Raw genomic sequence first — 13,304 nt, 5'->3', positions numbered from 1 at the left:
CAGGCAGGGAATAGGCAAAAGGCGTCGTTAGTGAGGCAGGCCAAAACTATCATACACCGGATGATTCAATTACAGGGGGGAGAAAAGAGCTCAGAATAGAAGTGTGTAACAAAACAAACAATACCTCACAATGATGGGGTGCAAAGAACTGAACTAAATAGTGTGTGATGACATACAGGTGTGTGAACAGGTGATCAGAATTCAGGTGATTGGGATCTGGAGAGTGAGCTGCGTTCAGGGGATCTATGTGTTGGAGAGTGTGAGTTGGAAGCAGACGTTACACTTACCAAGCACCCTACTTTCGTTTTTGCCTGTCTTATGTAACCATACCAAGCCTAATTACCATCATGCTAATTTTAGTGTCTCCGATTTACGTTTACTTTGTTACGTCTAGTCTATGAGACCAGGCTGAACCCACTGACATGGACAGAAGAACGTAGTCAAGGTCTTGTGGATGGAGCTGGGCATCAATAAAAGATGAGGTGGAGGAACCTTGAGTCTTTAAAAACCCTGTTATTTATAAATGTAGTCCACTTCGACATACTCTGAGATGTAATCTTGGGTGTACAAAAGCCCATGATCTATGCCATTAGACTTATCTGATCTCACAGGGCTTAAGTTATTAAGTCAGTGAGGTGGGAGAAGTGGGGAGCCACTCGCTGTGTAGTTAATTAATTGCCCAGCCGCGTGGGTACTACAACCGTTACCTATACCCTCTGCCAAGCCAGCGCTACTTCACAAAGTTATCTACCATCTTGATAAAGAGGGGTGAAGTGATATTGAAAATGTTTGCAAGAAATCACTTTAATATACAAATGCCAGGTCTCAAGGTGGAAAATGCATATGTATTGGGAATACTAAATCCCCTTTGTAAAGTCAGACAGAGAGAGAGGGAGGTCTGGTCTGGCAACTTTTGAAAAAAGTTGAAAGTAGGTAGGCAAAAAAAAATGTTTTATTAAGTATCAAAAGTAAAAGTATAAATCATTTCGAATTGCTTATATTATATTACGCAAACCAGAAGGGAACAATTTTCTAGTTTTTTTTCTCATTTATTTATGGATAGCCAGGGGCACCCTCTAACACACAGACAACTTATAAACAAAGCATGTGTGTTTAGTGAGTCTGCCAGATCAGAGACAGTAAGGATGACCAGGGATGTTCTATTGATAAGTGTGTGAATTTGACTATTTTCCTGTCCTGTTAACCATTCAAAATGTAACTTTTGGGGGTCAGGGACAATGTATGGAGTAAAAATTACATCATTTTCTTTAGGAATGTAATGAAGTAAAAGTAGAAGATGTCAAAAATATAAATAGTAAAGTACAGATACCCCCCAAAATACTTACAATAAGTATACAGAACAACAATATAAATGCAACATGTAAAGTGTTGGTCCCTTGTTTCCTGAGCTGAAATAAAAGATCCCAGAAATGTTCCATATGCACAAAAAGCTTATTTCTCTCATATTATGTGCACAAATTTGTTTACATCCCTGTTAGAGAGCATTTATCCTTTGCCAAGAAAATCCATCCACCTGACAGGTGTGGCATATCATGAAGCTGATCAAACAGCATGATCATTACACAGATGCACTTTGTGCTGGGGACAATAAACAGCCACTCTAAAAAGTTTTTTTTTTTTCACACAACACAATGCCACAGATGTCTCAAGTTTTGAGGGAGTGTGCATTGTCTGACAGGAATGTCCACAAGAGCTATTGCCAGATAATTGAATGTTAAAAATCTTTACAGGATCGGGACGGTTGAGCTAACGTAGGCTAATGTGATTAGCATAACGTTGTAATTAACAAGAACATTTAAAAGGACATAGACATAACTGATATGGGCAGAAAGCTTAAATTATTGTTAATCTAACTGCACTGTCCAATTTACAGTAGCTATTACAGTGAAATAATACCATGTAAAGTGTTGGTCCCTTGTTTCCTGAGGAGAGTGCACAGTTATGAACTTGAAAATGTATTAATAAACCAATTAGGCACATTTGGGCAGTCATGATACAACATTTTGAACAGAAATGCAATGGTTCATTGTATCAGTCTAAAACTTTCCATACACACTGCTGCCATCGAGTGGCCAAAATCAAAATTGCGCCTAACCTGGAATAGTACATTATGGCCTTTCTCTTGCATTTCAAACATGATGAAAAAATTAACGCAGTTTTTTTCTTTGTAATATCTTTTACCAGATCTAATATGTAATTGTCTCCTACAATAATTTCACATTTCCACAATCTTCAATGTGTTTCCTTTCAAAATGGCATTAAGACTATGCATATCGTTGCTTCAGGTCCTGAGCTACAGGCAGTTAGATTTGGGTCCGATCCTAAAGAGGTGTATTTGGCTAAGGTGTATGTAAACTTCCGACTTCAACTGTATGTTTAGTTAATTCTGAACATATAGTATGTTTTGCATTTTGGAACATATTGTACATTTGACTAATTAGGAAATAATAATTTGCAATGTGTGATGGACATACACAAATTAATACATACCATATGAAACGTAGCATATAATACTAATAATAATAATAATACAAGAAATGTGTGGAGTGGTTGAAAAATGAGTTTTAATGACTCCAACTCAACTATATAATCATATTTCATGACATTGTAATGGTTAGATTTTTTTACAGAAGGATGAAAGAACAAAATATGTCTGTCATGAAGAGTTAGGGAGTCTTTGCAGCGTGTAGATGGTGCAGGTATCATTGGATATTTCCCATCACCTAATGAACAACCACAATACCAGTCTGGTGTTAAGCTTTCTGTGCTGTACTGACATATCCTGAAAATGACATCTGCTGCTTTAGATTGAACAGTCATATCACAGTTATTGTTTTCATATCTACAAAAGATAAGCTATTTTCTTTACTTTCAGAGAGCGAGCTGATCAAGGGATCGAAAATGTAGATATTTACAGATGTTCACTCTCCATGGAACAGGCCCTGGAAGCTTTATTGCTGGCAAAAGTGTCCATAACCAGAGATAATTAAACTGTTCTGTGTTCTTTTTCTCTCTTTATCTCTGCCTGTCTTGTTGTACATGGAACCTGTCTCACATGCATAACTTTTTTTTAAATTATGATGTCAGCTGCTAATTTTCAGATTTTACACCACTTTAACACAGCCATTTTCACTGGACTATCTGTTGCTGCCAAGTCATGATTTCCCAGGGGGTTAGTCTTGTAATAACCAAGTGGTGAGACACATAGCTCTCTATATTTAAATGTTTCAGGTACACTCCGATACGTGTCTGCGTCACATACAGTATCTTCTATTGACATTATCTCTATTGTTTGTCCTCATTTTTCAGCATAAAGTACTCTGTAGCCACTTAGTGTGGACACCAGGTGAGACCACACACACACACACACACAATATAACAGTCTCTCTTCTTCACTTCATCCCTCTCCCCCTTCTCCTTAAATCCTCTAGGTTTTATCAGCTGTGTTGGTGAACCCCTCCCGCATCTGAACTGGCTACATAGAGGGCACAGCATGATCATAGGTGAGAGGTCACTTGGTCGGGTCACCTTGAAGTACTATTAAAGAGATGCTTTACATTGAAATACAGAGCTGTAGTAGTCCCCGAGTTAATGATCCAAGGTCAGTTTTGCATTTCACCTCCTGATGATTATGATGACTGACCGTGTTAGAATAAAAAAAACAAGGCTTAATCATGCTCTCTCTCTATCCATCTGTCTCTCATCTGCAGGTATGTTTTGATGTGAGAGAGGAAGCTAGTCCCGTCATCACCACCTCACCCGCTCTTAAGATAACCTTCGGGCCAACTGGGGGCCCAAGGCTGGTTAGGAGACCTCTCTGGGATAGGCGTCCCGCTAGCGTGACACCTGTCGACAGCATCCGGTGAAATTGGAGGGCGCGCAATTCAAATAAATAATCATAATATTAAACATTTATGAACATACAAGTATCTTATATTGTTTAAAAGCTTAAATTCTTGTTAATCTAACTGCATTATCTGATTTACAATAGGCTTTACAGCGAAATCATACCATGCGATTGTTTGAGGACGGCGCTCCACATCAACATATTTTTCAACCAGCACAGGCTTCATAAAATCACAAATAGCGATTAAATAAATCACTTACTTTTGAAAATCTTCCTCTGTTTGCAATCCCAAGGGTCTCAGCTACAACATGAATGGTTCTTTTGTTAGATACAATCCTTCTTTATATCCAAAAAAGTATGTTTAATTGGTGCCATCGATTTCAGTTATCCACTCGTTCAACATGCAGACAATGGAGTCCAAAAAGCTACCGCTAAACTTTGTTCAAACAAGTCAAACTATGTTTCTATTTAATCCTTGGGTACCCTAAAATGTAAATAAACTATAATATTTCATAAGGAACGAAGTATGTTTAATAGAAAAGTAAAATTAGCAGGCGCGCCTCTTCTTCGTCGCGCGCCAACAGACTGATTTTCAACTGGGACTCTTGCAAAATTCTTGCTAGTTTTTGAAGTAACAAGCCTGAAACAATGAACAAAGACTGTTGACATATATTGGAAGCCATGGGAATTGCAATCTGGGAGCTGGAATTACATAGAACCCATAGCTTTCCATTATAAGAGCCTGGGACCTCAAAAAAATAAAATATTTCTTTGGATTTTTGCCTGCCATATCAATTGTGTTATAGTCTCATACATTATGTTAACATTTCTACAAACTTCAAAGTGTTTTCTATCCAATGGTACCAACTATATGCATATCCTGGCTTCTGGGCCTGAGTAACAGGCAGTTTACTATGGGCATGTCAGTCAGGCAGAAATTGAGAAAAATAGACTCTATCCCTAAGAAGCTTTAGGAGACACCGCAATTGTGATGAACTGAGAGAATATTAGGGTAGCACTGTAAATTCATTAATCATATGCTGTCTGCCACTGTTCTTACCTCTTTCCCTTTCGTCTTCTACACCTCTCTCCCCACCTCGTCTTTCTTCCTCGTTTTATAATGCACACCATATGTGTATTGAAGTACAGATTGAACTTGTATTTATAATATTACAATTATCATAATTATAATGCATTTATGTATTTATAACACCTGGATAATGAACTTCTTTCAATAAAGCGTTTCACATTCTTCCACTGGTTGAAATTAAGTATCTAATTGAAAAACTATCCTGTGTCCTCAGATTAATGAAGATGAAGGAAGTTAGATATGCATAGTTTTTTTCCTGTATTTATTAATTACAAATCAGCCTTTACTTAAATCATGTTTCTAGTCCATTGCATAGTTACAATGTGTAATCATTGAGCTGGAGTGGTAAACACTGTTGAAGTGTATAATTGTAATACATACATGAAGACACAGCATCATTCAAATAATGGAGTTTGATATGACTGAAAACTAATGTCTCAGAGATTCATACCTGAACCGCACCTTTATTTGCCAAGGAAGAGTACATGATCAGTGAATATATTCAATGTACAGGCTACAATGTGGGAATCTCATGCGTGGTGATAACTACAGTACACGTATATAGGACTTGCATCCTTGGCACAATAAAGTTATTATATTCTACTCTATCCATAGGCTTCATTAAGGCCATTCAGACTTGAAGTTGATACAACAACTATGATAGCTGAGGTTCATAGATTGGTATGAATATTAGTTCACAACCTAACGTTTTAGGGTCCATACACAGAACGGCTACATACTGTAGCTAGCTACACATCCATAGGCATACAGTTATTTATATCCTCAACTACACAATAAGCAAGTAAATAGTCAGCTAGCTATGTTACTTCAGCTGCATTGCATGGCAAGCTAACACAATTGTACATCCAATTTGCAGTAAATGCTTTAGCTAGCTGGCTAATGTTAGCTAGTCAGCTAACTTACTAAATAGCGATTTTCATAAATTAACTTTAACAAAAAAATATGCACAAACGTTTGTCTCTACATTAACTAACATTTTCCTCTCAATTGTAAATGTTTTGCTTGACTCGTTATGACGTTATAACTACTCACACTACTCACATAATGTTTTTTCAACCATCTTCACCCAGGGACGGGTGGCTCGCGTCAAATTCGTCATTGGAACCACTCAATATGATTGGTCATATAAAAACCTTGGGACCCAAATACATAATGAGTGCTTTAACTCCCCCTTGTGGTGGTCTTGAGCAATGAAGCCGTGATGCTGGGTACCTCTAAGTCCCGTGGTGCAAGCTCACAACCTTTAAAGGAGGAACCACTGTAGCTGTGCCATGATAGATTCTGGGTTCGAGTCCAGGCTCTGTCGCAGCCGGCCGCGACCGGGAGACCCATGGGGTGATGTACAATTGGCCCAGCGTCGTTCGGGTTAGGGGAGGGTTTGGTCGGCAGGGATGTCCTTGTCCCATTGCGCACTAGCGACTCCTGTGGCGGGCCGGGCGCAGTGCACGCTGACACGGTCGCCAGGTGTACGGTGTTTCTTCTGACACATTGGTGTGGCTGGCTTCCGGGTTAAGTGGGCATTGTGTCAAGAAGCAGTGCGGCTTGGTTGGGTTGTGTTTGAAAGGACGCACGGCTCTTGACCTTCGCCTCTCCCGAGTCCGTACAGGAGTTGCAGCGATGAGACAAGACTGTAACTACCAGTTGGATACCACGAAATTGGGGAGAAAAGGGGTAAAAGTAAAAAATAAATATTTTTTAAAAATGAAACGTATGGAAACAGGTGAATTAACACTCCACAGTTAGCAAGCTCAAGCAAGCTAAAATCCACATGGTAGCAAATACTAACTAGCAGAAATTGTTAACATTAGAAATGATTTAAAACACACTTTGCTGTATGTAAATTTATGTATGTCCTATAAAATATATTCACCCCACCCAGAATTGTAATCAAAACTTACCAGAAAGCATGTAGTCCTTGGTATAGAAAGATCTTGAGAATCATCTGTACATGTGATGGAAAAGAGTACACTGCACATGCCATGGAAAAATGCACTGTGCATGCAGAGGGTTGCAATTCCATTGAATTGGGGATAGTTTAACCAAAATATGTCACAAGACCTAGAATTGCCTTGTGTATCACACAAAAAAATTCACTGTTATAAGCTCACTTTTTTGATGAATTTAAGCAAATTCCAGAGCGTAACTTCCCATGGAAAATTACCAGAAAGTTTCCGACACTTTTCAACTCTACATGTGAGCATGTCTTTTTTGTTGGTCCTGTCAATGTTGAGTGATCACACATGCCTCAGCACACAGAAGTTTACTTTGCCTGCTTTCAAATGTGTGCTAAAAGTGGGGATGTTTCATAGTATTTCTGAGTATTTTAACTCACCACCACCAATGAATTAGATTTTTTTTACAGAAAACCATGGAACCACCACTGCAATATAGGCCTACACTCAGATAAAAAGGTGCTATCTACAAACTAACAGGATTCTTCCATTGTCCCCATTGGATAAACCTTTTTGGATCCCTTCTGTGTCTAGGTAGAATCCTTTTGGGCTCCATTCCACAGATGGTTCTACATGGAACCAAAAAGACTTCTACCTGAAACCAAAAAGTGTTCTCCTTTGGTGACAGCCAAAGAACCGTGTTGGAACCCCTTTCTCAAAGAGTGTACTCAACAAGTTCAGCCTGTTAAGTTTACACCATTTCATTCTGTACTCAAACATCTGCCTGGTATTCAAGATAACACGCAACATAGCACCACCACCTTTGAAGGTTTTCGTCAACCTCTGCTCAGACTTAAATCGCAGTGTTCCAAGAACCTCCACCAGGTGTGACTGTAGTATCCTCAAACGGACAAAAATGAGACACAAGAGGCACCCCACACTCATTTTAGATCCCAAGGGGACGTTATTTTCATACTGTACGCTCTCACTCTCATCACTATCTCGTTTGCCATCTTCTCATGCATTTTCTTGGAACTCCATCCATCAATCCACACACACTACTATAGCATCTTGCTTACAAGCCTTGGATGGATCATGTTGCACTGAGATGGGCACAGGGGTATATGTACAGTCATTTTTAGTGTGGTGGCAAAGTAGTTGAATAGGATAAGAGGATGTGGTTACTTGTGGAGGGAGAACAGTGAGGGTGGTGGGTTGAGCAGCTGCAGTGAAGCTGATTGGTTGCTCTGGCTCATCACATCTTGACTCAAAGAAAGAGATTTAGAAATTAGTTCGACATTGCCATAGTTCAACAGCTGAAAAGCTGTCATTAACATACTCCCCGAGATAGCAATACCTTCAGTATTCACTGAATGAAGTAGCCTTCCCATCCCCATTTACAATTTAATTGGTCAATTAGATGAATAATACTAGCACATAGTTACATTGTTGTAGAATAGGCTACTACTGTATCCACATATTAGGATACCGTTGTGATTTTGTCAGCATAATGTTAGGTCTTCGATCGAAATTGCATATTGTACCTCGTTTCCCTTCTTCAGGGAAAAGTAGTTATGCATCCCCCATTCAATTCAGTTCGAGTGTGAATGTGTTGGCCTAGTGACAGCGGAAAAATAAACCCATAGCTCCAGCACACAATGGCATGTAGGGGTAGTCTATTACAATGTAAAATATCTATATTTCCTATAGTACAGTGGCTTGTAGGGGTAGTGTATTACAATGTAAAATATGTATACTACTGTTCAAAAGTTTGGGGTCACTTAGAAATGTCCTTGTTTTTGAAAGAAAAGCAATTTTTTTGTCCATTAAAATAACATCTAATTGATCAGAAATACAGTGTAGACATTGTTAATATTGTAAATTACTATTGTAGCTGGAAACGACTTATTTCTTATGGAATGTCTACATAGGCGTACAGAGGCCCATTATCAGCAACCATCACACAATGGCACATTGTGTTAGCTAATCCAAGTTTATCATTTTAAAAGGCTAGTTGAGCATTAGAAAACCATTTCACAATTATGTTAGCACAGCTGAAAACGGTTGTGCTGATTAAAGAAGCAATAAAACTGGCCTTCTTTAGACTAGTTGAGTATCTGGAGCATCAGCATTTGTGGGTTCGATTACAGGCTCAAAATGGCCAGAAACAAATATCTTTCCTCGTCAAGTCTATTCTTGTTCTGAGAAATGAAGGCTAGAAATTGCCAAGAAACTGAGTTGGTTAACATTTCTGGCGCAGGCGTTCCACTAGCGACCCACCTCGACAACATCCGGTGAAATTGCAGAGCGCAAAATTCAAATTACAGAAATATAAATATTTAACATTCATGAAAATAGAAGTGTTATACATCAAAATAAAGCTTAACTTCTTGTTAATCCAGCCTTTGTGTCAGATTTCAAAAAGGCTTTATGTAATTATCTGAGGACAGCACTCCGCATACAAAAGCATGAAAAACATATTTCAACCAGGCAGGTGCACCACGAAAGTCAGAAATAGTGATAGAAAAAATGCCTTACCTTTGATGATCTTCTTCTGTTGGCACTCCAAAAGGTCCCAGATACATCACAAATGGTCCTTTTGTTCGATAATGTCCTTCTTTATATCCCCAAAAACTCAGCTGGCGCGCTTCAGTCAATAATCAACCGGTTTCCCAGCTTCAAAATGCATACAAAATTAATCCCAAACGTTACTCATAAACTTTTCTAAACAAGTCAAACAACGTTTATAATCAAACCTCAACCTAATACGTAAATAAATGATAACATTTAAGACGGAGAATCGTTATTGTCTTTACCGGAGATAAACAACAAAGAACGCGCTCTCATCCACACGCATGAAAACACTACTGCCAAAATGGGAGCCACTTAGAAAAACTACAAATTCTAGCTAATTTTTCCAAAAACAAGCCTGAAACTCTTTCTAAAGACTGATGACATCTAGTGGAAGGTGTAGGAACTGCAATCTGGGAGGATTTCGCCTCATAATAAACATGACAACCATTGAAAACAGTGGTAGACTGAAAAACTTTTTGGGTGGGATGGTTTGTCCTCGGGGTTTCGCCTGCCATATCAGTTATGTTTACTCACAGACATTATTTTAACCGTTTTAGAAACTTTAGAGTGTTTTCTATCCAAATCTACCAATTATATGCATATCCTAGCTTCCGGGCCTGCGTAACAGGTAGTTTACTTTGGGCACGCTTTTCATCTGGACGTCAAAATACTGCCCCCTAGCCCAAAGAGGTTAAAGTAAAATGCATTTTTTTCCATGGGTAAGGGACCTCCTATATGTGCATGCGAGCACCAACATTGTTTATGGCCCTAATCATACAATTACATATAGAATTGGGGCCTATTTCTTCCAATTGGAAAACATGGTACTCCTACCTGTTTGACAAACACAATTATGCAATCCATAGATGTCGGTATAGCCAAATCCTCCAATACGGTCGCATGCACTCCTTAAATACCTCTGTGTCTGGGAAGGGCCTGGAGTGTTTGGGCTCTAATTGAGTGTGGGTATCCCATACCCTTTGATAAAGAAAAGGGTAAAAGGGGATATCTACAGTGTTGTTAGAATGGTCGTGGACATGCAAAAGGTCAAAACCAGATCAGAGTCCAGGAGGTACAGAATGGCCGACAGGCTCGTAGTCAAGGCAGGCAGAATTGTCAAGCAGGCGGGTACAGAGTCCAGAAACAGGCAAGGGTCAAAACCGGGAGGACTAGCAAAAAGAGAAAAGAGAAGGCAAGAGCACGGGGGAAAACCGCTGGTTGACTTGGACGCACAGACAGACAGGAAACACAGAGATAAATACACTGGGGAAAACAAGCAACACCTGGAGCGGGTGGAGACAATAACAAGAACAGTTTTAACTGATCAGAGTGTGACAACCTTATGGTAGAAACAAGCTATAAAATGCACACGAAAGACGATGCATATTGGGACATATTGATTCCTCTCTATGACATTCTGAAGCTGAGCTGCAGCCTATAATATTCAAGGAGACAAACACATTGACTTTGCTATTCTGTCCCTATTAATTGAGCTTTTCACTTTCTGAAAAGAGAAGATGCTTGTTTAAACCCAGGCAGCTTTTAGGGAAGCACTTCTGTTTTTGGGTTATGCAATGGAGGAGTAGCCAGCAGTTGAAGCTTACATTTTTTGGTAGAGCGTGTGTCTGGGTGGAAAGGCAACTTTTGAAAGTGCCATGCTTAGACTCATAAGGATGTCTAAGATTTAATTATTTGCAAACAGCTGTTGCAAACAAGACACTGGTTTGACATTGGAGAAATATGGTAAGAATGCCTGTTTCTCTGTCCATTCTTCCCTGAAACTTCTATTTCATTATCCACCTGTCTTTGGAGACTTTTTCAGCCCAACATTTTCTTTTGCACCCAGAAATATTTAAAAAACAATTTAATAGAGATAGGGATTTTATCAATGTAATCAGATTTAAAATATTAGGCTATGTAATTGACATTGAACTGATTATATAGCATACTAACCAGATGTGTTAACAGTTGTTTCATTTGTAGCATAGGCATATAGATTGGGCTGATATTATGTTATGTTTCTCCAATTTTTAGCTGAGATAAAAATTGGCCAAATGCCAAACCTATTGCCGACCACTGTTGTACAGTGCATAGTTTAGCGGGGATAGGAGGGGGTGGCTTGTTTTTTTGTCTTGCCTAGGGCTGCAGAACGTCCAGGGCCGGCCCTGGTCTTGACTCGGTCTCGGACAGTGAGGACTCATAATTTCTTCCCAATAGGTCCAAAAGGCTTCTAAACAGCTACTACCCCCAAGACATAAGACTCCTGAAGATCTAATCAAATGGCTACCCAGACTATTTGGATTGCCCCCCCCACCCCACCCCCCTTCTACGCTGCTGCTACTCTCTGTTATTATCTATGCATAGTCACTTTAACTCTACCTACATGTACTACAAAATCTCATAATTATCAGCTTCCATTCAGTCAGCGCATAAAAGGCTTCGCTAGGCCAAATATATACACTCCTTTCTTGAAACATGAATATCTTATCGCCTACTGAAACTATTACCATTAATAAGGGGAGAATGGGGGAATTGTAACAGTCTTTTGTGACCACCTGGATTTGGTCTTATGTAGCAAAATTTGAAAGAAATTATGCTTTGAAAGTTGATCAACTTGTTAACTCACTTTTGAGAAAATAGCCTTTGAATGTTTTGGTATCTAGTGAAGAACTCATCTTTGTCTACACCCATTCAGCATCATTCACACCCTCTTAAGTTTTAGCCCCGCCCATCTCGTTTCGCTCTCGGAGCGCACACTTGACGCTCTGGCCAGTGATTTGTTTACCTATGGATAACATGAAAACAGCCCAACCAGCTCTGTTGGCAACAATTTCATTATGCATTTTTGCAGACGTTTACTGGCACCGGCCATATTCAACGAGTGTTGTACACACGTCATGTAACATTAGTTAATGAGCCAGCCAGCTAACGTTAGCTAGTTAAACAACAATGAACACAGTGCCATCAATGCTACAGTGCTGCGAGCTAACCAACCAGGTTTAATGTTAGCTGGCTAACATTAGTCTCTAACTAGAAAAGCAAATGGCTCTGGGATACAAATAATAACGTCAGCTAGGGAGTCAGCCAGCTAACTTTAGCTAGCTAGCTAAAGACGTGTAGCTAGCTAGCTAGGTAAATAATGAACCTAGCTAGGTAAATAACATTTAAGATCACACACGTCACCTAACGTTAGCTAACGAGACAGCCAGCTAACGTTAGCTAGTTAAACAGCAATGAACACAGTGCCAAATCACATCGTTACTACCCTCCATGAATACAGCTACGGATACAGATAATAACGTCAGCTAGTGTTAACCCTTTCCTTTCTAACAAAAACTAAAGAGATTAAATCAGAACATCATTGAAAACAATAATATAATTATTATTATTATTATTGTTATTTTATAAAACCTTAGCCTTTCTTTGAAAGTGTAGAAGGCCCTCATTGTTCCCCACTGTGTTTGGGTTAGTAAAAAAGTTTGTAGAGTGGCTCTATTTGCCCTCACCATGCAATGTTTCACCATTCTGAATGTCTAAAGAATCCACTTTTTCTGAAATATGAATACAGAAATACTGGACATTTTGACCTCTTATTATGACTCACATTTTTCTGGTCTCAGTCTTGACTCGGTCTCGGTCCTCTCTTCCCCCCCCCGGTCTTGGGCTTGCCTCGGAGTCGATTTGCTCCAGTTTTGGTCTTGAATCGGTCTCGCTTGAGGTGCTACTTTTATCTCTATTTCTGCTTTTTGTGATTCCTGTCTTTGGCTGGAAAAATGGCTGTGTTTTTCTGTGACTTGGCGGTGACCTAGCATAATCCTATGTGGTGCTTTCACTGTAAAGCCTTTTTGAAATCTGACAC

This window comes from Salvelinus alpinus, chromosome 18 (genome assembly GCF_045679555.1).
Source record: "Salvelinus alpinus chromosome 18, SLU_Salpinus.1, whole genome shotgun sequence".
Taxonomy (NCBI): Eukaryota; Metazoa; Chordata; class Actinopteri; order Salmoniformes; family Salmonidae; genus Salvelinus; species Salvelinus alpinus.
The sequence above is the reverse complement of the archived record's forward strand: the minus strand, read 5'-3'. Positions refer to the sequence as shown.